The 22,139-nt window shown below is 36.9% G+C and overlaps 1 long non-coding RNA gene across 2 annotated transcripts in view; it reads left to right on the top strand.

Annotated features, from left to right (window-relative positions):
- LOC104860506 overlaps positions 1-5,801 on the top strand; it is a 63,918-nt gene extending 58,117 nt beyond the window's left edge. For both annotated transcript variants that reach the window (XR_779715.3, XR_779716.1), the window contains one exon: positions 5,544-5,801. This is a non-coding gene — a long non-coding RNA (uncharacterized LOC104860506). The remainder of the gene's footprint in view (positions 1-5,543) is intronic.
- The last annotated feature ends 16,338 nt before the right edge of the window (positions 5,802-22,139 follow it).

Here is a 22,139-nt window from a genome sequence, read left to right as displayed (position 1 = left end):
CTTAGGAGTATCCTCAATATGTATTCATTTTCCTATGAATGAATCTAATTGTTTTCTGGTTTTTGTATTGAGGAGAGAAGGATTAATACTCTTTCTCACTATTTTTAAAATCATTATTACCCTGCTGTAGTTTGGATCTTAAAGTGTCCCTCAGTGGCTCATGTGGTAAAGGGTTGGTCTCCAACATGGTGTTATTGAGAGGTTTTAGAACCTTTAGGAGGAGGGTCAAGTGGAAGGATGGGGACATGCCCTTGAAGGAGACAGTAGGATCCTGGTCTCTCTCTTCCTGCCATCTTCCCTCTCTTGCTTCCTAGCTAAATGGTGAATATCTGGAGCTTCCTCCAGAGTCTAAAAGTAATAGGTTCACCTGATCATACTGGGACCCCTACCCCTGAGCTTTGTAAGTAGAGCACTTCAGGTATTTGTTACAGTAATAGAAAGAGGAATAGCACATATCCTTTCCAAATATTCTTGTCCTTTCTGTGCTGATTTGTGCATTTTACATTGGCATTTACATACAACCCTTGTATCATGTCCTTATACATTTTATTACTTCTACAGATGTAGAAATACTTCTGATATCTGATATCTATTTTTTCTATACTTTAGTCATTTCTATCATCTATTAGCCTTTCCAGTAATGTGTCTGTGTTATCAAACTTTTTTCACAGGAGGAACTCCCTTTTAAAATCAGCATCATTGCTTTGGGTTCTCTTTCAATGTTTTCCCCTTTTATTCTTACTAATTCCACTCTTATTTTATCTTAGATTAGTTTCATTGCTCTTTATCAAATGCCTGGCATTCTCTTCTGAGTTTTTCGCAATCCCTTTACAATATTCATTTTATCTAATAGTGTATCTAAAATAATTATTTTCCATACATTGGAATAGTGTGGCTATATTTTGCTATTTGTTTCTAATATTTTCTTGCAAAATAATCTGAGAACATAGTCTGTCTCATGGTATTGTTTAAAATTAATTAAACTTTTCTTTGTTCTATACTTGATTTTAAAAGCAATCTTTCATAGGTATTCTAGAAGGATCGTATTTTGTATTTTTGTGAAGTTACTGTTGAAATATCTATTCTTATTCCTTTTCAGTCTAATTAATCTATTTTGGACCTGGGTGTGCTAAAATTTGCATCTTCAACGTACCATAAACTGAGGCATTTTCTTTTATAATTCTGTCCATTGTGACATGATATAATATAAAATTACATTATTGGCACATATTGTTTTTTTTTTTTTTTTTGGTACCAGGTGTTTAACTCGGGACCTTGAGCTTGCGAGGCAGGTGGTGGCACCACTGAGCTAAATCCCCAGCAGGAACGTATCGTTCTAAGCTTGCCATATTTTCCTATAATACTTTTCCTTTCTTTATCATTTGAAAGCTTGTACTGAATTATATTAGTGTTATTATTTTAGACATTGCCACTCAGATATTTTGGTTTTTTTGTTTGCTTCATGTAAAAGATCTTATATATCTATAAAAAAACTCTTTTCTTTTTTAAATTCTCTGTACTCTCCTTTTTAAAATCTTCTCTAACAATGCTGCATCCAAAAAAGTCAAGTCATACAATCTCCTTTTTTTGTCACTAAGTTTAATTTATTTATTATAGTTATTAATATATTGACAGGATATTTCTGAGTAGCAGTATATTTTCTGTGCTTACTTATTTTTCTATTTTGCTGTCATCTATTGGAAAGAGAAAGAATTTTTGTTAGTTATTCTTACTTTTGTAAAAGGTGAGAAAAATATATTGTTTTGTTTCTCCTGCCAGTTGCCACTATTCCCTGGCAGTAACGTGTGCACTCATTTCACCCTGTCAGTGTCTTATGCGTTTCACTAACAATGTCTTCACCCTGGACTGAATAAGAAGTTTCCTCATTTTTTTGCTCTTTGTTCCCTTTTCCTGCTCTGAATCTTTTGCAAGTATTATTCCATATTATTAGATACATTAAATGATAAAGATGATGTCTACATATATATTTTGAGTTGTTACTTATATATTTTAATTATTTAAATAATAAAAGTTTATTTACATTCTTTCTTTACACACATTTTCTTACATCTTCCCATTAATTTTTTCACCTACTAGAATACTTTTAAGTTCCAGTATAACTGAGAATCTTTATTTTTTTCTTCCACGTGTAAATGAAAATACGTTCTTTTTAAAAAGATGATGTGAAATGTTTTACTTTTTAATTTATTTTAATTGGCAAATAAATAATTCTCTATATTTGTGGAGTACAGTGTACTATTTTGATACATATTTACATTGTGAAATGATTAAATTAAGCTAATTAACCTATCAGTTACCTCATATACTTATCTTTTCTATGTATATGTAAGAATATTTAAAATCTCATTTAAAACAGAGAATACAGAGCATTTCAAATTAATTTGCATGCTGTCTTAGTCAGGACTAGCCAGAAATTTTCTGTGAATTTTCTTTCTTACATAATTTATTGATATAGTCCTGCCACTTCTGTCCTCCCATCTCATCCCGTCCAATCCCACCCCACAGGCATGAACGAGTGCCTTTTGTTTCTCAGGCTGTGTATAGCATGTTGTACTTCAAGGGGAAAGTCATACAGCACTATGAAGTTAGGAGAGCAATGACCCATGGCCGCTTTTGGGGCTAGTAGGAGCAAAGTTTGAAGTATCCCCTGTTTAAACTCAGAAGCCAGGTACCTATACTTCCTGTCTGCACTTTTGTGAACTTGTATGCTGCCATCTACTTAAACTACTCTGCACTTTACCTACCCTGTGAGTGACACAGGAAGTGATAATTAAGCACAACTGTGGCCATGCTGTGAGCATCTTGCTTTCACTATAACTTTCCTGCTTTTGCACCAAGTGACAAGGACTGCAACTGGGATACTGTGATCCAAGTTAGACCTCTAAATTGTGTGTGTTGTCTATTTTGTCCCATCAACCAGAAAGCTGATTCATAGAGCAATTCTCCTAAGAGATCCTTTGGGTCCAGAGTCCTTGGTGGTTCCTTTTTTTGCTGATGTTCTCTTGCTCTGATGGCCTTCTCAAACCTGTCACCAAACCTGTCACTCCTCTCTGGAGTAAAGTAAATGCAAAATTCCCTGGTTCAATGCTATAACTCAAATAGATTAATTTTGTGAAACAAAATGTATTTATTTGTTTAAAACAAATTTAAACATTTTAAGAATCTTTGGGTTTTGTTTTTAAAACACATAACAAATATTTCTGCTTGTGTTAAGTCATAGTTAAAATTTTAATTCTCTGTAAACCTTACCATCACTTTTTAAAAAATTTGACCCAATAGAAATATGCAACTAATGCGCCAGGGATTTAGCTCAGCTGTTCAGTGGCCTGCCTTGCAAGTGCAAGGACCCGCGTTCAATCCCTGTTACAAAAGAAAAACGAAAAAATCACAAAACAAACAAACAAACAAAAAACAAAACAAAAAAGAAATATGCAACTAATTTATTCTGTGGATTCTCGCATCCTCTGGCTCACAATCTGTGAGCAAGGGACAGAGCTGCTCTGATGAGCTGGACTCAAGGATTAAAGTCAAATTCTTAGCCTGGCCATCAAAGCCTCCAGCATGTTCTCTTTCTGGCTATTGGATTGTCTTTTTCAAACCTGTCTACCTCTCAGAGAGACCCAGGCATAGTGGTCAGGCATTGCATGTACTTCCTGTGAGCACAGTCCTTTGACCTTCAAGGGTATGGTTTGCTATCACCAAAGGCCCTTCAATTTGGGTAAATAAACCTGTTTCCCGGTTTAATGCCATAACAGATGGAGAGCAGCAAGTGCTTTTATATTCTTTTCTCTTTTCCTTTTTGTATCCTTTCAGTTTTCTTCACTTCCCTTTCCTCTTGCCCCTTCTTCCTTTCCTTCTTCCCTATTTTCTTTTTTCTTTTCTTTTCACTCTTTCACTTCCTCTTTCTCTATTCTTCTCAATAAAAGTTTAGGTACAAGATCCATCTCTTGATAAATTGTAGAACCTACTACTTCCCTTCTACCCTGTCTCCCATTCACAATTAGCATATAGGGCAAGCGTATTTCCCAGATTTCCAGTTAGGCCTGTCATTTGGGATACTTGTTAAGACTCCTTCCATTGTCAAAATGTTCTGTTTTAAATGGTGTAGTTGTTTTCCCCACTAAATATGTAGGTGGAGTTGGAAATACTGATCTATTAAGGTAAATGCACAGGATGTTTTGTGGGTGGTTACCTTTACCCTTCCCAGCACCTAGGACTATATTCCAGAGTGGCAGGGGTTGGTAACTCAGCAGAAGACTATCTTTTCTCTATATCCTCCTGATAGATGCACCTATACACACAAGCAACCCCAGCATCGGTAATTTTTTTTTTTTTGATACTGGGGATTAAACTTGGGACCTTGTACTTAAAGCAGGCGGTGGAACTATCCCAGCATCAGTAATTTACAAAACACTAACATTATAGGTGTGTAAATAAAACTTTTCTGCCTACCAAATTGTATACAGTCCTTATAAGCTTTTCCAATTATTGATGGTAGGAAGTGGATTTTGAGAGTCTGAACAATAGTCTAACAAACTGCCACAATTTATAAGAATTTTTAATGTTGGAAATTATTTATTCTGCCCCCACTATTTCTCTCATGATAACTTTATAAGGTAGAGACAATGAGGCTTGAAGAATTTTGCTGATTTTCCTTTTGCTTCAAAGACAGTAATAAATAGGGCCCCATTTTTACTAGATGTTTAAAAATATGCTGTGGTCAAAATATAAACTCAATGTTTAAAATTTTTATTTTTACTTTTTAAAAATTTTATTTTATCCCATTCTCCCCTTGAGCCCACTCTCCTCTCTATGTACAAAAACTCTGTTTCCATTTTTCTTCTATTTCCACTTTTTTCTTGTCCCTTCCTTCCTTTCTCCCTCCCTCTTCCCTTGTTCTCTTTCCCATTTGAACATTTTCTTCCCATTTCCCAAAATCTCTTACATATCTTAGTCCTTATTTCTACTTTTGGTTTCTCACATCAGAGAAACAATATGGTATTTAAACACGTGTGCCTGATTTATTTCACTTAAGAGTATAATCTCAGGGTCCATCCATTTAGCTATAAACGTCTGAAGCTCATCCCTCTTTATGGCTGAGTAGTACTCCACTGTATAAAAAATCCACATCATCTTTATCCACTCGTCAGTTAATGGGCATTTGGGCTGTTTCCAAAATTTAGCTATTACAAACTGTGCCACTATAAACATGGGTATACATATATCACTGTGGTATGATGCTCTTAATTCTTTCAGGAAGATACCAAGAAGATGAAGAGCTGGGTCAAATGGAACCTCTACTTTTAATTTTTTGAGAAATCTCTGCACTAATTTCCACAGTGGTTGCACCAGTCTACACTCCCACCAATAGTAGAGAAGGGTTCCTTTCCCCCTAAGACCTACCAGCATTGGTTATTGGTTGATTTCTGGATAGCAGTGATCAGTTTTTGTAACTGAAGATGAGTTTACTTCTCAATCACGTAAAGCTTGTTGTGAACCAGCAGCCTCTCTTCCTCTTATAGCTGTGCCCCCAAAGACATCGACTTCCAAGATCACTGAGGCAGAAACACAGGGATGGAGCAGGCACTTAGCTCTTCATGCCTCAACCGAGAAGGGCACCAATTATCTTCCTATAGGTATTGTTCAGAACATGATCCATGGACCTGACCCACGTGTAAAAAGATCTGGAATTTAGAAGAGCCCAGAAACTACGGTGACTGCCAACTGCTTCTGTCATAGTCACCTATGATCGTCAATCATCAGGGAAGTCCTTAATAAAAGCACACATCATGTAAAATAGAATACTGTCTGAAATTTGCTTTAATGTACTACGAAGTAAAAAGAGTGTGGAAAATTAAAAAATGAAAGAAGATTGGAAAAACGTTGTCACCCGTTGAAGGAGGGTAATGAATATTGTATTGTAAATTCATGACACTATTCTACTTTGAATATCATAGACAATTTCCACTGTAAAAAGTTAAAAAAGAAAAAGAAAAGAAACACGCTGGTCTGGGAAATTTTTATTTAGTACATCTGAGATGAATCTTGGGAATGAATGCAAAAAATTTCCAGGTTGTTTTAATGGTGAAGATCCAAGATAATCTAATCATGTTGCTCATCTAGGTACAGATTTATACCATGAGTCATATAGTTATACAAACACATATTGTTTACAACTGTTGGATCTTTCATTTTTGATTCCATATTGACTATATTTTAAGTCTTTTTTTTTTGGAGGGTGTACCAGGGATTGAACTTGGGTCCTTGTGCTTTCGAGGCAGGAAAGGGAACCACTGAGCTAAATCCCTGCCCCCCCCCTTTTTTTTAGTCTCTCTAGGTAGTTTAGGCTGGTCTTGAATTTACTATGTAGCCCAGGTTGGCTTTGAACTTGCAGAAATTCTCCTGTCTCAGCCTCCTGAGTGCTGGGATTAGAGGTGTTCCGTATCATGTCTGGCATCTTCAAGTCTTTTTAATGCTTGTGGTCTTATAATCATTTCCAAATAAATGTACTTTTTAAAGTGAAGGAACTAAATGAAGAAAATTCTACTGAGCTCAGAGTATTTAGTACCCTCTCCCTCTGTGTTTTGGAAATTAAATGGTGCAGTTGATTTTTAATAAAAAGCATTTGTTCTTTGAAGTTTCTCCTATAGTGAATGGAGTTTATCTCTCTAGCCTCAAATGGGTGCTGGCTTTGTGGCTGTTTTGACCAGTGGAAGGGACATTGGCCTGGGCCTGGGGCTGGGCCTGAGCTTCTGATCACATTCTCTTAGAAATCCTTTGCCATGTGGGAAGCCCAGGTCAGCCGCTGAGGCCGTGTAACCTGAGCCGACCATCAGATTCACTGAGGAGATCACATTAGATTCTCTAACTGTGGTTGAGCTGCCAGGTTACTTCAACCACATGAGTGACCTCAAGTGAGACCAACAAAAGATCCACCCAGCTAAGCCCAGCTCCATGCTGCTGAACCATAGACCCAGGAGAAAACAAAAGGATTGTTGTTTTTAAGGTACTATGTTTTGGGATGGATTGTTATACAGGAATGAACAACAGTCAGATGGTGCTGCATACTCACAGGTCCTCAAGTCAATGTTTACCATTTTAAATATATATTTTCTCTTTGTTTTGTGGATTGTTTTTCTTCAATTCTTGAAAATCTCTAGGCTACACATCTTAGAATTGAGTAAGAACTGAGTCTCAAATATCTCTGAGTTGAAAGAAAAATCAAACTGTATTTTCCTCCAAGGAGAAACGATGTCTTGCATTAACTCAGGTTCCCTTTTATCTACTTTTATGACATCTGAGTTGCACTAGGATGTTATTTAATTTGGGGTTTGGAACAAAATTTACATTGGCATTGAGGGAGTTTTCTGGAGAGATAAACTTTCAAGGAAACCTGAATTGTAATTCAAGGGAAAGTGTGAGTTGCAAACTAGGATAATTTCACAGCAACAGAGTTTGGTCACTGAAGTCTGTGTATGAGCTTATTCCCTGATACTGCTGATACTATTTCCTCTCCTGGGATTGACCCAAGGACCCTATGAGGTAGGGACAGCATTAAGGTATTCAGTAGAGAGATGATATAAATAGGAACAAATGGAGAAATTGTCATTATGCTAATTTCTTACCATCTCATTTGGGAGAGATACTATGTTCTGCAAAATCACACAAAGGATTCCGGTTTTAATGAAGCATACTTTCCCTTTTCTGTATCAACCCTCAGTGGGTCTTATATAGAGAACCACTGATTCCCAATCATCCTTTTCCTGAATCTCTTTACATTAAAAGAAGTCTGAAAGAGAAATTTGCATTCCAGAGAAAGTTAGTTATGTGCCCCAAAGCAGATTAAAGCTGTCATGAATTCCTGAACTATACCAGTGAGTCTGAGAATCTTTGGGAATGATTTGCTAAACTGTTTTTAAAGTTAAGGTGTCTTTGCTATAGATTGAATCTTGCCTATGAGATGTAGTCCAAAAAAGAATCTTGAATTAAAAGGTATCACTTTTGGGAGTGCTTTTTATTCTCAAAATGCTCACTCTATCTAACAGAATTTATAATGCAGAATCTTTGACCCTCGGTAATGATTTTCCAAGTGTATTTTAACCAAATGTGACTATCTTTGCCTGTCTGAACAGGGCTACATTGAATTTATTTTTAAATGAAGTTGCTCACATATTTCCTACTAAAAAGGTTATGAATGAGAAGAAAGACATTTCATGTGGGAGAAAGCTGAGCGCCGTATGAAGGGATTGACTGGGAAAGATGGCCTGAAAAGCTGCTGACAGAGGGGGTCCTTAAAACAGCAAGGAAGCCTTGCAAGAGAAATCCAACAAAGAGCTTCTCTGGGCAGGGTCTTAACCTAGTGATGCTGTTGACTTCGTAGGTAACAAGGCACATCCCTGTCCTCAGAAATTTATAGTCTGCACAGATATGGAAGGCACATGCACCTAAAAAGCTTAGAGCAATAGTGCAGGCAAAAGAATAGCAGCAGAAAAACACAACAGATAGAAAACATCTCAACATCGTATGATAGTTGTAAAGTGAGGGTATGGTATAGGCTACCTGAACTCAGGTGGAAAAGGATGTATTGAAGAGGCCATGCGGGAAGACCATGGAGGATGTACAGTTGGAACAGTTTTTGGATCTTGGGCAGGATTTGGAAAAACTGAAGGGAGTGGGGGAAGCAACCTTGTTTGGAACACAATACAGAAAGTGGTACATAGAAAGATAAAGGAAAGAGCTAAGAAAGCACATGAAATGAAACATATTTTGAAGATAGTGAGTAGAAGAGTTTGATTAGAATAAAGTGAAACTGTGTATTTGCAGATTACTGGGTGGTGAATTGTATTTAAGTCTGACTTTGGAGGCTCTTAGTCCTAGTCAAGGTGTTCTACTCGTCTTGGTAACTGAGATTTTGTGTATATCACCAGGATTTTTCAAACATTTATTAAGATGCTTAAAAGACTAAGGACTATGTGTGTTATTGATGAATAGATAGATACTTTCCTCAGTTAAAAGAAATAAGCACTATTCCCCCTTTGAGTTTAAAATCAGCCATAGGAGGCCCAACCAATCTTTTTAATTGAGGTCAAACCAACAATCTCTCTATACTAAAATATAAACTGAAATATGATCTAAATCCAACTTTCTCTAACATAAAACTGAGCATAAAAAAATTAAACATACTGTCTGTCGGATGTGGGGGCACATTCTTATAGTCCTATCTACTTGGGAGGCTGAGGTAGGAGAATCACAAAATCGAGACAGGCCTGGGCAACTTCCTTGTCTCAAAATAAAAATTCAAAAAGAGCTGGGGATATAACACTCCTAGGTTTGGTCCCCAGTAGCTTCCCCTCCCAAGGCAGAGAGAAAGAAAGAAATTAAACACCAATCTCCATGATCTCCCTCCTAAATGCTTGTGTGTGTGTGTGTGCAAATATACAGTATGTATACGTACACTCAAAAGTATTACTCAAAATGTGGAGCATTAATGAGGCATTAATATGTTTTGTATAATAAAAGTCTAAATATATGTATAACAAAATTTCTTACTAATTTAAAATAAGGTGAACAAATTGTTCACCAAATCATTATAGTGCCTTTCCAAATAATTTGTTTACAATCAGAAATGGTGATGGTAATCTTTTGTGTGAAGTGACTGTCATCTAAACTATAATGCCCTGGCCTGAACCTTGATTTGATAAGACAAACTATATCAATCTCTTGTGAGATTATTTTATTGAATTGTGAGTAATTAGGCCCTTGTTGCCCAGGTTCTTTGTGGCAACCAGAGACAAAGAAATGCTTGACCTATGTTTCTGGCTTAGTGTGGATCTGAGTTCCAGGGCTTCCTATGGATCTGTGCCTTGGCTTCCATTGTCAGTTCTGCCATCTGCCTGCCACTACCTGCCAAAGATGCCCGTAGAGTGACAGACTGAGCTGCATACAACCTACCTTCTCATGTGTTCTGTCACTGTGCACCTCATTATCACCAGGGCTGCATTTCATGGTGTTGTACAAGAAGTAGCCACAGCAGGACTTCCATTTTCTGCACGATGAGAGACGCCACTTCTGGTTTGATTAAAAATCTCTGCCTGTAACAGTGAGCTCAAAAGAACCTCTCCAATTAATCCAGAGTGGATTTGATGTAAGTAACCTCTCTTTTCTTAGATATTGGAAAAAAATTAGCACAACGATGAGTGTACAGAATTGTATCAGTAGAGAGAATGTCTATCTCCCAAGAGAAGAGAATACAGAATGAATGAGCTTTGGCCTCTTAGCTTTGATTTGAGGGTTCTCACTTTTTCCTCAATTAGGAGACTTTGTTCAAAACTCAAATACTTATAAACACACATAAATTATAATAGAGTATAGTTTTCTGCATAGAGTGTAGAACTTGAACTAATATCTTAAAGTAATCTCTTATCTTCATAAAGTCCTAAGTGAAATAATTGTCTTTGGATATTGTTTTATATAAATGTCTAGGCTAGATGTCTAGGATCCTTCTTGCTATAAATTTCAAAATCAGATACCCAGGGTGGTAAATCCAAATGACCAGCTTCCATTACAACATTTTATAATCACAAAGTCTATTAGTATCTGGAGACTATAAATGTTAATTTTTTGCATTAATTAACCAAGAATTATGATGGGATTGAACTTTAATATGGACAGTGATCATGAAGTTGAAAAAAGTATGTTTGGGGTCCCACCTCCAACCAGAGACTGATTCATCGGGGAAGGACTGTAGGATCCTTATTTGTAACAAATGCGTGAGGCATTATGATATGCATGTAACTCCAAAGGCTACACTTAAAGAAACACTGAACTAGGGCTTTGTATCTCAGAAGAGATCATAATTGCAGATCTTTTGAATTGGTGAGGGGAGTAAGGCTGTAACATACAGGGAAGATAAGATCATATTTTTGATATCTAAAGGAAAATGTCAGTGAATAGCTTCTCTCTTCCCGTGATTTGCCCAAACATGCCACAGTTTTCCCCAAGCTGTGCAAAACAGGAAGCTATTGCAATTAATTTCTCATGAATATATGATCAGATAAAGACAGAGGTCATTATGACAGAGACAGTAGGCTGTGAGAGGAATGGGTTGGGTGTCAGCCTGCCATTACCTTTATTTCTAAAGTCATTATCATTTGTGACTGAAAGGAACACTTTGCCAATTCTGGTTGTAGTCATTAGCCAAACAGTTAAATTTAATAAAATCCCAGACTAATCCAGACAATTGGTGGCCAACTAGAAACTTTCTCATTGAGTTCTTTTTATATGCTTATTTTTATAACATGCTGATGGATTCAAAGTCAATTATCATGCTAGAGAATACTACGCATGAGTCAGAAGAAATACTAGATTTGCATGTAACAGCATGGGTAGATCTCAAAAACAAAAGACTGAATAAAAAAATAAGATGTAAAATTAAATCAATTGCAAATTAGCTTTGTGTATTTAGTGGGCACACACAAAGTAATGATACTTAGACTTTAAAATTATATACACAGCTCAACGAAGATATGAAAGGTAGAGTAGAGTATATGCATTTAATAGGTGAAAGTAAATCCTTACGTTGGAAAGGGAAATTGAGATTAGGGATAAAAGATAAAAGGAGAAAACAACAAAATAAAACAAATTAGAGTTTTTTTCCCCAGATCAATGCAGGTTGTGGCTCTTGAGTTGAGGAGTACAATGGACTCAATTTTGAGCCTTGAAGGGACACACAAATCAATTAAACACTTGATTCTTGATCTTATGGAATTGCAATTTACTTGAAGTTATAAACCTGTAATAAAAAAGACATTACATGATCAAATGATAGATGGGAAGTACCAAAGGATACTATTATAGCTCAGAGAATAGAGAAAAACAGAAATACTTGGAGAAATTTTTAAGGTAAAAGGAAGAGAAAAAAAGCAAACATCCTTGGTGCATCAGATGCAACCTCAGATGCATCCCATTGTGTAGTCCTCTTTAAAAGTCTCTTTTTTTCACCATTTTCTCTATGGTCCATAGGAATTAATGCTGATGTAAATCTTTCTTATCTCACTTCTCAAGGATTTTTTTTTTCCTTACCCGAAGGAGATACGGTTGAATTTTGTTTAAATGAACAAAATGCTATTTTAATTTACCTTCATTAATTTCTTCACCTAATTTTATAGTAGTCAGGCTCTGTTAGGCCAAGCAGCATTTACCAACACTCCTCAATAATAAGGGTGCTCTTCTACCTTACATTAGTTAGGTAATGTGAAGTGTGCCACCTTAGATACCATGTAGCCATAATTCCAGAGGCTTAAAACTCATCACAGAGCAAGGGTGGTTCTCTTAGGTTGCTGGGTCCTCTCTATACGGTGATTCAGGTCACAGACCCTCCAGTTTTGTATCTTCTCCATCTTATTCATACACTTATTTGTGCTTGTGTCTTTTCCATTCAAGTCCATTGGAAAAGATGAAAGACTTTGAGAAGACTTAGTGGACCACAACTAGATGTGGAGCGCATCATTCTCTATTCCATCCCATTGAGTAGATTCAGTCATGTCGCTGATGGGAAGGCTGGGAAAGGTATTGAATTGTACTCTTAGGTGCATGAGTGGATAGGATTGCCACATGACTCTCATTTATTCTTTAATATAACTCTCAGTCATATGAGGTATAGAAACAGGGACTGAACAAGGTGGCAGGAAGCATACATGTTTGACATATCTGACTACATGTTAGATAAAGAACCTGGATTTTTATTTTTAGTCTTCCTAGCCTGCATTTGTTTATCAGAAAACAAGGGAGATTAACACTAGCAGAGTAATTGTATGAATTGGGAAGGCTGCCAACTCTCCAATTGTTAAGCATCCTGGTGTGTGGCCAAAAAGGACAATAATTAGCCTTGTACCTGTCCGTCAGCTGTCTTTTCTGGCTTGTTGGAGCCAGTATGAAGATGTCTGAGTCTTCAGATCTTGAGTTTTCTATATTTGACCTCTGACCTCTCTGTACCTAATGGACTTGCTTGGCTCTTTATGCTCTGATTTTCTTAGACTTCATTTCTTGATAATCTGTATTTCTCTGTCTATGTTATTTATTCTGAGCTGTGCCTTCATAAACTTTCTGTCCAATTTGTTTGACTGCATGGAATTACCTCTTCTGTACCTGGGTCATGGTTATCTCCTGGCCAGTATTCTGTTATCTTCACGTCAGTGTGACAAGGTGTACGAGTAGTTGGGATTTCTGTACAAAATGCTTACGTCCATTTTCACAAGTATATGTTTGCTCTTGATGAAACGAGTGCTGAATTATCTAGATATTTGAAATAAATTTTATTTTAAATCATGAAAGGAAGTTCTCCTGGGGACATTTGCTCCAATGTCTCTGATGTTTAGGAATTTACTCATCATATTTGGTAACTGTTCAAAATACTTTGGAGAGACATGAGCCGGATTTTCAACTGAGGCTTAGAAAAGTCAGTGCGACTTAATAAAAACTGCGTTCCTTACTATAATCTCAGATTAAAATGTGTGCAGTTGGATAATCAGTGTTGCAAATATAATGTCTTTTAGTTTGAACTATAACAAAATTGTCTACCCTGAGTGGCTTATAAATAAGAGAAAATTATTGCTCACTATGTTTAAGCCTACAACTCCAAAACTAAGGTGAAGTTATGGTCAAGTTTTGGTGAAGGCCCTCTTAGAGTTGTGACTGCTGATTTCTGGTTATGTCCTCGCATGGCAGATAGAGGATAAAAGTTCTCTGGGGTTCCTTTCCATCGAGGTAGGAGCTCCATTCCTGAGGGCTTCATCTTCATGACCAGAACACCTCCCAGAAGCTCAACTTCTTAGCACTTTCACATTGGTAGCTGCATTTCAACACATGAACTTTGTGGGGAAATAAACATCCAGCCCGTAGTATATTGATAATTAACGTACCATTTTCTCTTTTTACTCTCACACTTACGTGAACCAGACAGTAATACACATCACAATACTTTCTTTGTCTATGATTTTTAAAGGCAAGGAGGATTGACTGTAGGTCAAATTTAGCTCACTGGTTATTTTGGTAAGCAGTGTTTTACTGGGTCACAGCTGTATTTACTCCTCTACATGTTGTCTGTGGCTGCTTCCAAAATGCAAGAGCGGAGCTATTTGCCACAGAAGCCATATGGTCTGCAAAGTCTATAACACCTACTATCTGGCCCTTTGCAGAACAGCTTTACTTCAGCCACATAAAGTAAATACAAATACATCAAAAGCACTTATGTATTTCCTGACAGAGAATAAATGGCCTATAAGCATGACTATTTTTATTCCCATTTTCCTTTACCTGCTCTGTCCCTTCTCTCTGGGATACTTTGTTGCTGCCATCATTCATCATATAGACAATAAGTGATGATTATATGCTTATTGTGTCATAGGCACTACTCTTGGTGTTGGCACAAAAACAAGACACACAAAGTCTGACTCTGTAAACTTGTTTTTTGGGGATGGGGAGATGAGATTAACATGATGTACAACATCATGTAACCTTATGATTCATCTTATGAAGATAAATAAAACATGTACAAGTGTCTCTATTTAATTTCTACTATTAGTCTAAGGCTTTCCTCAAGCTCCAACTCTCTTTATGAGGTCCTTATTTGTCTTGTTTCTCTGCTTCCCTTTTAATTCACAGCTTCTTTTATTTTGTATATGTAAGACACTTATGTCATTTTCCTTGAATTGGATTTCTTTTATATGTATCTCTATTCTGACATAGATTATAAATCCATTGGTTATATGTGATAACTTTTTGTTTTTCATTAGCAACTAACAGTGCCTGATAATTTTAGGAAATCAGTAAATATCTTTTAATTATGCTAGGTCTTCCAATAATGGAATTTTGAAGTGTACATTAATTTGATGTATTCCCCTTATAGTCTGTAGTCTTATTGAGTTTGTGACCATTGCTGAGGCCTAACAGTTACTTAAAGAGGGTAGGAGGGGATTTCCTACATTCTCAGGAGCTAGGAGTCCCTTGGTTTAACCATATACATGAGCCCATCTGAAGCATAAGAGTTACCATTTCTCACTGGGCATGGTGGCAAACACCTGTAATCCCAGCACTCAGGAGGCAGACAATGGCAGCCAGTTTTAGGCCAGGCCAGATTACATAGTGGGACCTGCCTCAAAAAAAAAAGTTATCATATCTCTTACTATTAAAATGAGACAAAAATCTTTCTAGATGGTTATACCTTGAATTTTCACCAGTAAGGGGGAAAATCCAAATAATTAACCAAATAAAAAGGAGAAAAGGAACAAGTTACACAAGTAGTTACCAAATAGGAAATTAAACAACAAATTCTTGGTCTTTTTGATATTTTAAACCTATCTCTCTCTCTCTCTCTCTCATAAACACACACACACACACACACATACATGCACACACACACACACACAAACACACACACATGCACACAAATACACATGGCCCATTAGAGTTCATGGATTGGTCTTTTGTGAGGAAACCAGGTTGCTTTGTTGAGAATAAACTAGCATTGCAGGCTGCATAAATCAGCACTTAAGGATCAGCCAATTTTTCCCATGTGTGGGATGAATGGGGCTATTCATGGAAGGGCACCTGGGTAGGAAATGGGGGAGTCTAGCTGACCATGCCATGCTAGCCTCTGAGAGTAGAAGGGAAATCCGTCATCACAACAAATGAGCATAAACTAATGTGAGGGAGAAGGCCAAAGGTGCTTGTAGAAGGTGAGTGAGAAGGAAATGAAGGGTTGCGACCTGCTACAAATTAACATGGTTCTGAGTGATGATGGAGCTGGGCTGTGGGTCATACCTGTCCTACGTTACAGTTGCTACTGAGTCCTCTCACCACGAAAAGATCTGTCTCTAATGCTGGGCCTGAAAGAGGCTAATGTTATTGTCTCATTCTCTTCAATTGATGTTCCCCACTGTTTCTGAGTCCTGGAAGGAGACAGCCAGTCTTTGAAGTTCCATAGTGTTTAATAGAAATAACATTACTAGATGCCCAAGTTCCATGAAAATAGAAAGTCTGGAAATTTCTGTGACTGTGGCAAAATTCTTTCCTCTGCTCTCAGTGAAAGACTTTCCTTTGAACTTGGGAGGGCTGTACAGGTAATCAAATTTTCCCCTTACTGTACTACAGCTACATATCCTCATACAAAGCAGTTAAGGACTCTGGTCTCCTGGAAGCCAGGCTGTGTTCTTGAGGTGCTGTTCTTGGGGACAACCTGTGGGAACTTTGGACAGGAGTACTCCGTAGAGCAGGTAATGGAGCCAGTGATCCGACAGTGGCCCTTTAAGTTCTCACTCCTGTGCATGTAAAGTCTTTTCCATTTCCACGAGGACTTGGATCCCAGAGAATTTTTATATTTCTTCTAGTAGGGGATGATTGCATTTCTAGGATGCTATGTCTATTTTTCTAATATTATCTATATTGTCTAGCTTAACCAATAGAAAAAATATGACCTTTGGAAAATGAAAAACTTCTATATCATTAGTGAACTTGTGGTTGAATATAATGACTAGTACAATTAAAATTCCTCTATAGTAAGTACACATAAATTTATGATATTGGCAGTACTGCAGTAATACAATAATATCCTTCCATTGAGTCCTTACTATATACTTGGCACCATACTAAGACCTTTAAAAGTGTGATATAACACTTGCTTTAACACTATGAGGTAACTATTAAAATCATGCCCATTTTACTACTGAAGCTTGTGAGGCAGTGAGGCTGAGCTTAAGTAACTTTCCAAAAGAATCATAGCCAGCAAGAAGTAGGGTTGGCCAACCCAAGTTCAGAACCCATGCTCTTGGTCTTTATATTATAGACACTCCATTTCATGCAACTAAAAGATGAAGGGCTGGAGGCTCAAACTCAGGCAGCCTGACAACACAGTATCTGGGGTGAGAGTTTAGATTTTATTGAATTGTCTTATAATTTTCCTCTAATGTGAGCAAGGTGAGCCCATATGTCTTGGTTTACATCTAAAATGTCACAAAATAAATGGCAATGTAGACCCTGGGACTGGCAAATTCTACTGATGAAGTAGAATTGTTTGGATTCTGAGTTCAGGTTCTGACTATATTCTGTTTCTATCAGTACTAGTCTGTAAACTTGGTAGAAGTGCTGTGAGGCACAGGTCTTGAAGATAACTGCATATGGTAATCATGGGTTCAGTAAATGTTTTTGACTCCTTTCCAGATACATTTTAGGTTGCATTTTCTGGCCTTCTTGAAGCTTGGTGGGGCCATATGACCCTTTCTGGCCAGCAAGGTATCCATCATGTTTGGAGTGTGCGTGTCACTTTCTCATGGGACACTCTGTTGAACAAACTGTTGTTCTCTGAGATCTCTTTCCCTTTGCCATGGAGGAAGAACAACGAGCTTCACACAGCTGCTGTGTTCGTCTGCTTCAGAATGAAATGTCACATAAGAGAGCTGACACAAAGAATTATGTAGCATGAGCAAGAAATCAACTTGTCTTTTATTTAAACTGCTGAGGTTGATTGCTACTATAGCACAAAATGGCCTTAATGAGGCTGGTTCACTTAGTTTACTTGTCGTAATATTGTATGGAATTGCCAAGGCCAAGAATCACCAAGATAGTCCCAAAGAACAGTAAGGTAAAGGGTTAGGGAGATTTTGCTTTCTTATTAAACTCTATTATAAAGCATTACAGCTTTATAACAAATAAAATAGTTTAGTGGTGTTATTGTGATAGATAAAATAGCCAATGCAAGAGAAATGAGAGATCAAAAGTGGACCTAAACATACTGGGAAGTTCTGCACTTGACAGGGGTGGTGCTGCAGATCACAGAGGAGACGGAGGGGAGCCAAGAATGGCACTGGGAGAGTAGATGTCCCATATAAAGAAAAGCTACTTTAGCTTTCTTATGAAATTATTTCCCTATTTCATACACAAAAATCAATTCCCAGTTGATTAATGAGCTACTGTGAAAAGTAAAAATTTTAAAGTTCACTAGAAGTTTCAATAGTGAAAAATTTCTTTAAAACCCCCCCCAATGGATCTGTTAATATTACATTAAAATTAAGAAATGATCAGCCCCCATCAAAAAAACAGAAAAAGCCATACATATTGTTTGCAAAGTATTAAAGAAAAATGGTAAGAAAAACACAATTCAGTTCATGGGTAAAAGATCATAGGCAATTTCACAAGTAGCAAATAGACACAAGAAAAGATACATCTTTATTATAAAAATACAAATTAATTACATAAAAGCTAAAAACCTAAGGAGTCTGCCAATAACCAAGTGTAAGAATGCTGATTGGCAGGAATTAGTCGGTACAAACATTTTGGAAGACAATTATTCTCTTATGAAACTGAACATTTCATTAAAACTGAACAATTTTGGTCACAGGCATTTTGAAAAATATGCATAGTTAGGCATGTGTGATAATATTCATAGTAGCTTTGTAGGTAAGAGAAAAAATCCTGAGACAAGCAAAATGCCTATTGACAGAAAACCCAGTGTAGGTAGAATATCTTTAAATGGCATATTGTATGTTGGAGAAAAATAAGTGAACTTCACAGTCATATATTGTTTTGAATGAATATTTGAAAAATAATATGGAGTGAACAAATAAATTATGGAATAATACACTCAGAATGACACAGCTTTTAAGATGTTTTAAAACAAGAACAGCTAAATAATATTTTGAGAAGAGGCTGGGAGGAGTGGCTAAGAGAAGGAGTGCAGAGAGTCATCATGGCTTTGGCCACACTTGGTCTCTTAAGTGAGTGCTAAGTTAGTAGTTGTTCATGTTCCTATAGCAAGAAGGAATCCTTTATGTGGGGAATCTCACATTTATTTTTTTTCTCCAAAGCTCTTATATAGGAGGAACAGTAGCTTTTAAATAAGCATCCAGTGAAGTTTGAACAAAACATGTGTCTTTTCATCTGGACTGTCTTCTAGCAACATGGACATTCTTCCTTTCTGAGCATCTTTTAAACGTGTCCAAATTTATTTTTCAATTTTTTTTTTTTTTGGTTTTTTTTGTGACAGGGTCTCACTATGTAGTTGAGACTGACCTGGAACTCACTATGTGGCCCACGCTGGTCTCGAACTCACAGTGATCCTCCTGCATCAGACTCCCGAGTGCTGGGATTACAGGCGTGAGCCACCATGCCCAGTGGTAAAACATGTCCAAATTTAGAGTTGTTTTGTTTCTGATTTCAGTGTTCATAAATGCCTCTGAGATTCTTGAACAGTAAATAACACAAGAATGACTTTTCCTGGAACATGTTATTTTTCTCTTTTCTTTAATCTCAACCAAATTACTAATGATTTCTTGCTTTATACTTATCATTTTTCTTCCTTGTGCATGCATTATCTCCTTGCCTCCAAACTATTTATTTTCTTTTTCTTTTTTTTTGTACCGGGGATCGAACTCAGGTCCTTGCGCTTGCAAGGCAGGCCACCAAACCGCTGAGCTAAATCTCCGGACCTAAACTATTTATTTTCTTTCAGTGTAAAACAAGTTTCTCAACGATAGCTTATCCTTTCAATATTTTAATTTAATGTTTTAGGTAGCTCTTCTGAATGTCTCTGTGCCAGTGCTTGCAATTTTCCAGGCTCCAGTGATGATTACAGTAGCATTTATACAGCACTACTATGTGCCACACTCTGGTCTAAGTGTTATTTCTTCCAAGCATCACAAAACCCTTTGACAGTATCCCCATGTTACAGAAAAGACAACTGAAGTACAGAACGGTTAGGTTAAGAGTCTTGTCCATGGTCATAAGACACAAAGTTCAAATTCAAATCAAGGGGTGTAGGTCCAGATTCCATGCTTCTAACCATCACCCTTCAATGCCTCTATCATTTTATAGTAACCAATTTTCTATCTGAAGCAATGATTCTATTGCAATAAAGATTTTTCTGCTGTATATCTTCCAACACACCTGCATGATGCCCATGTTGGTGAGATGCGTGCCTTTGCCAAGATTTCTAGCTTTGCTCTCTCCAATCCTAGAGCCATGAACGTATAAATAGGATTGGTAGTTGGACTAGTTTAGAGATACAGTTATGGTCTTATTTTTCTCAGCTAATTTCAATTCATGTGTAATATGCGTAGTATCCAATTCAAAAATTAAAAAACATAAAAAGATGATACTGTAAAATATCTTCCTGTATCCTTTCAGCCTCTGTCCCACCTAAAATCAAGCATACCAGTTTCTTAAAGCCTATGGAGAGAACATTTTGTGGACAAGCAAATGTGTATTCTTAAAAAATTCTTTTGATTATTAAATATTTTGCATTTAACTTCAGGCCAGGAACCAGGCTAAACACCATTTATTTAATCATTCCAACCAGTTCAGTGAGGATGGGTTCAGTATTACTGCTATTTCCTGAATGAGGAAACAAGTATAGGATCACACAACTGTATAAAATACAGATATTGGGTTTAGAATATCGACTGTAGAGCCCATGTTCTTACAATATATTGTTTTTCCATGCTAAATCTTTTTATGAGAAATGTGTAAATCAATTCTTTTAATCTCCCACCTCACCCTCTGCCCCTAACTTCCAGGCAACCACCAATATATAAGAGCTGAATAAACAACATAGCGTGTGTTTAAATTTAAAAATTACAGTAAAGGTGACATTGCCATTAATCTCCCTCAGACTACTCCCCTTGCTTCAAATACACTTATCCCATAGTTCTTGCCACATTCTGAATTAGTTCTGGAAGTCTTCTTTTATGTCTTTATGAGGTGTGATAAAAAGATGACTTCTGGGTCTTTCCCAGAGTCAAAATGGCCTTGAAAGGTAAACAGTTTGAAATGGATCAGGATATTGAGGCAGCCATGACAGTGCAATTGAAGACACTCATGAAAGGGGACTTCCAGAACTGCTTCAGAAAGTGGTAAAAATGATGGGATAAATGTGTTTGAAGTGAGGAGGATCTTAAGGTGGGTTAATAGTAATGTGGCCTTTAATGTAATAAATTTTAAAAATTAAACATTCAATGTATTTTGTGATCATATCTTATGTATTTTTTTTGTCTCAATAGATTTAATGCCAGTTCTGGGCCTTTCAGGTAAATGGAACCCTTTAATATATAGCCTTTTGTACTGAGTTCTTTCACGCAGTGTCTTAGTCACTTTCCCCGACACTGAGACATAATACATTACACCTGCAACATAGAAGAAAGAAAAGTTTATTTTGTCTCACAGTTTTAGCCCATGGTTGCCTGGCTCCAAGGCAGAAACAGGATGGCAGAGGGACATGGCAGAAAAAAAGGTGCTCACCCCGTGACAGCCAGGAAGCAGAGAGAGAAGAGAGGAGCTAGGGAGGGAGATACATATTTCCAGGTCATGTCCACGGTGACCAGTCTCTAACCAGGGCCCACCTCCTAACAGCTAGTCAGCTCTAACCTCACCAGTGGGCTACTTCACAGATGAGTAAAATGCTCCCATGATTCAATCACCTCCCCCACACAAGAAGCTGTTGTGGAACATTTTAGATCTAAACCATTACACTTGGCATCATGCATTTGAAGTTCATGTTCTAGCATATATACTTCATTCCTTTTTGTGACTGAATAATATTCCATAGTATGGGTACAGTGCAATTTGTTTAAACATTCATCAGTTCTTGAACATTTGTGTGATTTCCTGGTTATTGTGAAGAACACATTTATGAATATGTATGTGTAGGTTTTCGTGTGAATATATGCTTTCATGTCTCTTTGCTGGGACATAGGGTAACTTTGTGTTTAATTCTTCAAAGGAATCATTAAACTCTTTTCCCCAGTGGCTGTACTATACAACCTTCTATTCCCACCAGCATTACGTAAAGATTCTAATTACTCCACATTCTGATCAGCACATTTTTTATTGTAGCCATCCCAGTGGGTACAAAGTATTATCTCATTGTGGTTTTGATTTGCATTTTCCTAAATGACTAACAAAGCTGAATATTTTTCACGTGTTATGTAGTAACTTGTCTATCTTCTTTGGAAGAATGTCTAATAATATTTGCTACTTAAAAAGTTGAAATTACTTTTTTATTGTTGACTTCATAAAAAATTTAAAAATATATTCTGGATTCCAGATTTTAAAATTTGAAATATGATTGTTTA

This window comes from Fukomys damarensis, unplaced genomic scaffold, assembly GCF_012274545.1.
Source record: "Fukomys damarensis isolate Sample0158 unplaced genomic scaffold, DMR_v1.0_HiC HiC_scaffold_30, whole genome shotgun sequence".
NCBI classification, from domain to species: Eukaryota; Metazoa; Chordata; class Mammalia; order Rodentia; family Bathyergidae; genus Fukomys; species Fukomys damarensis.
This window is presented reverse-complemented; position numbering and strand designations above follow the sequence as displayed.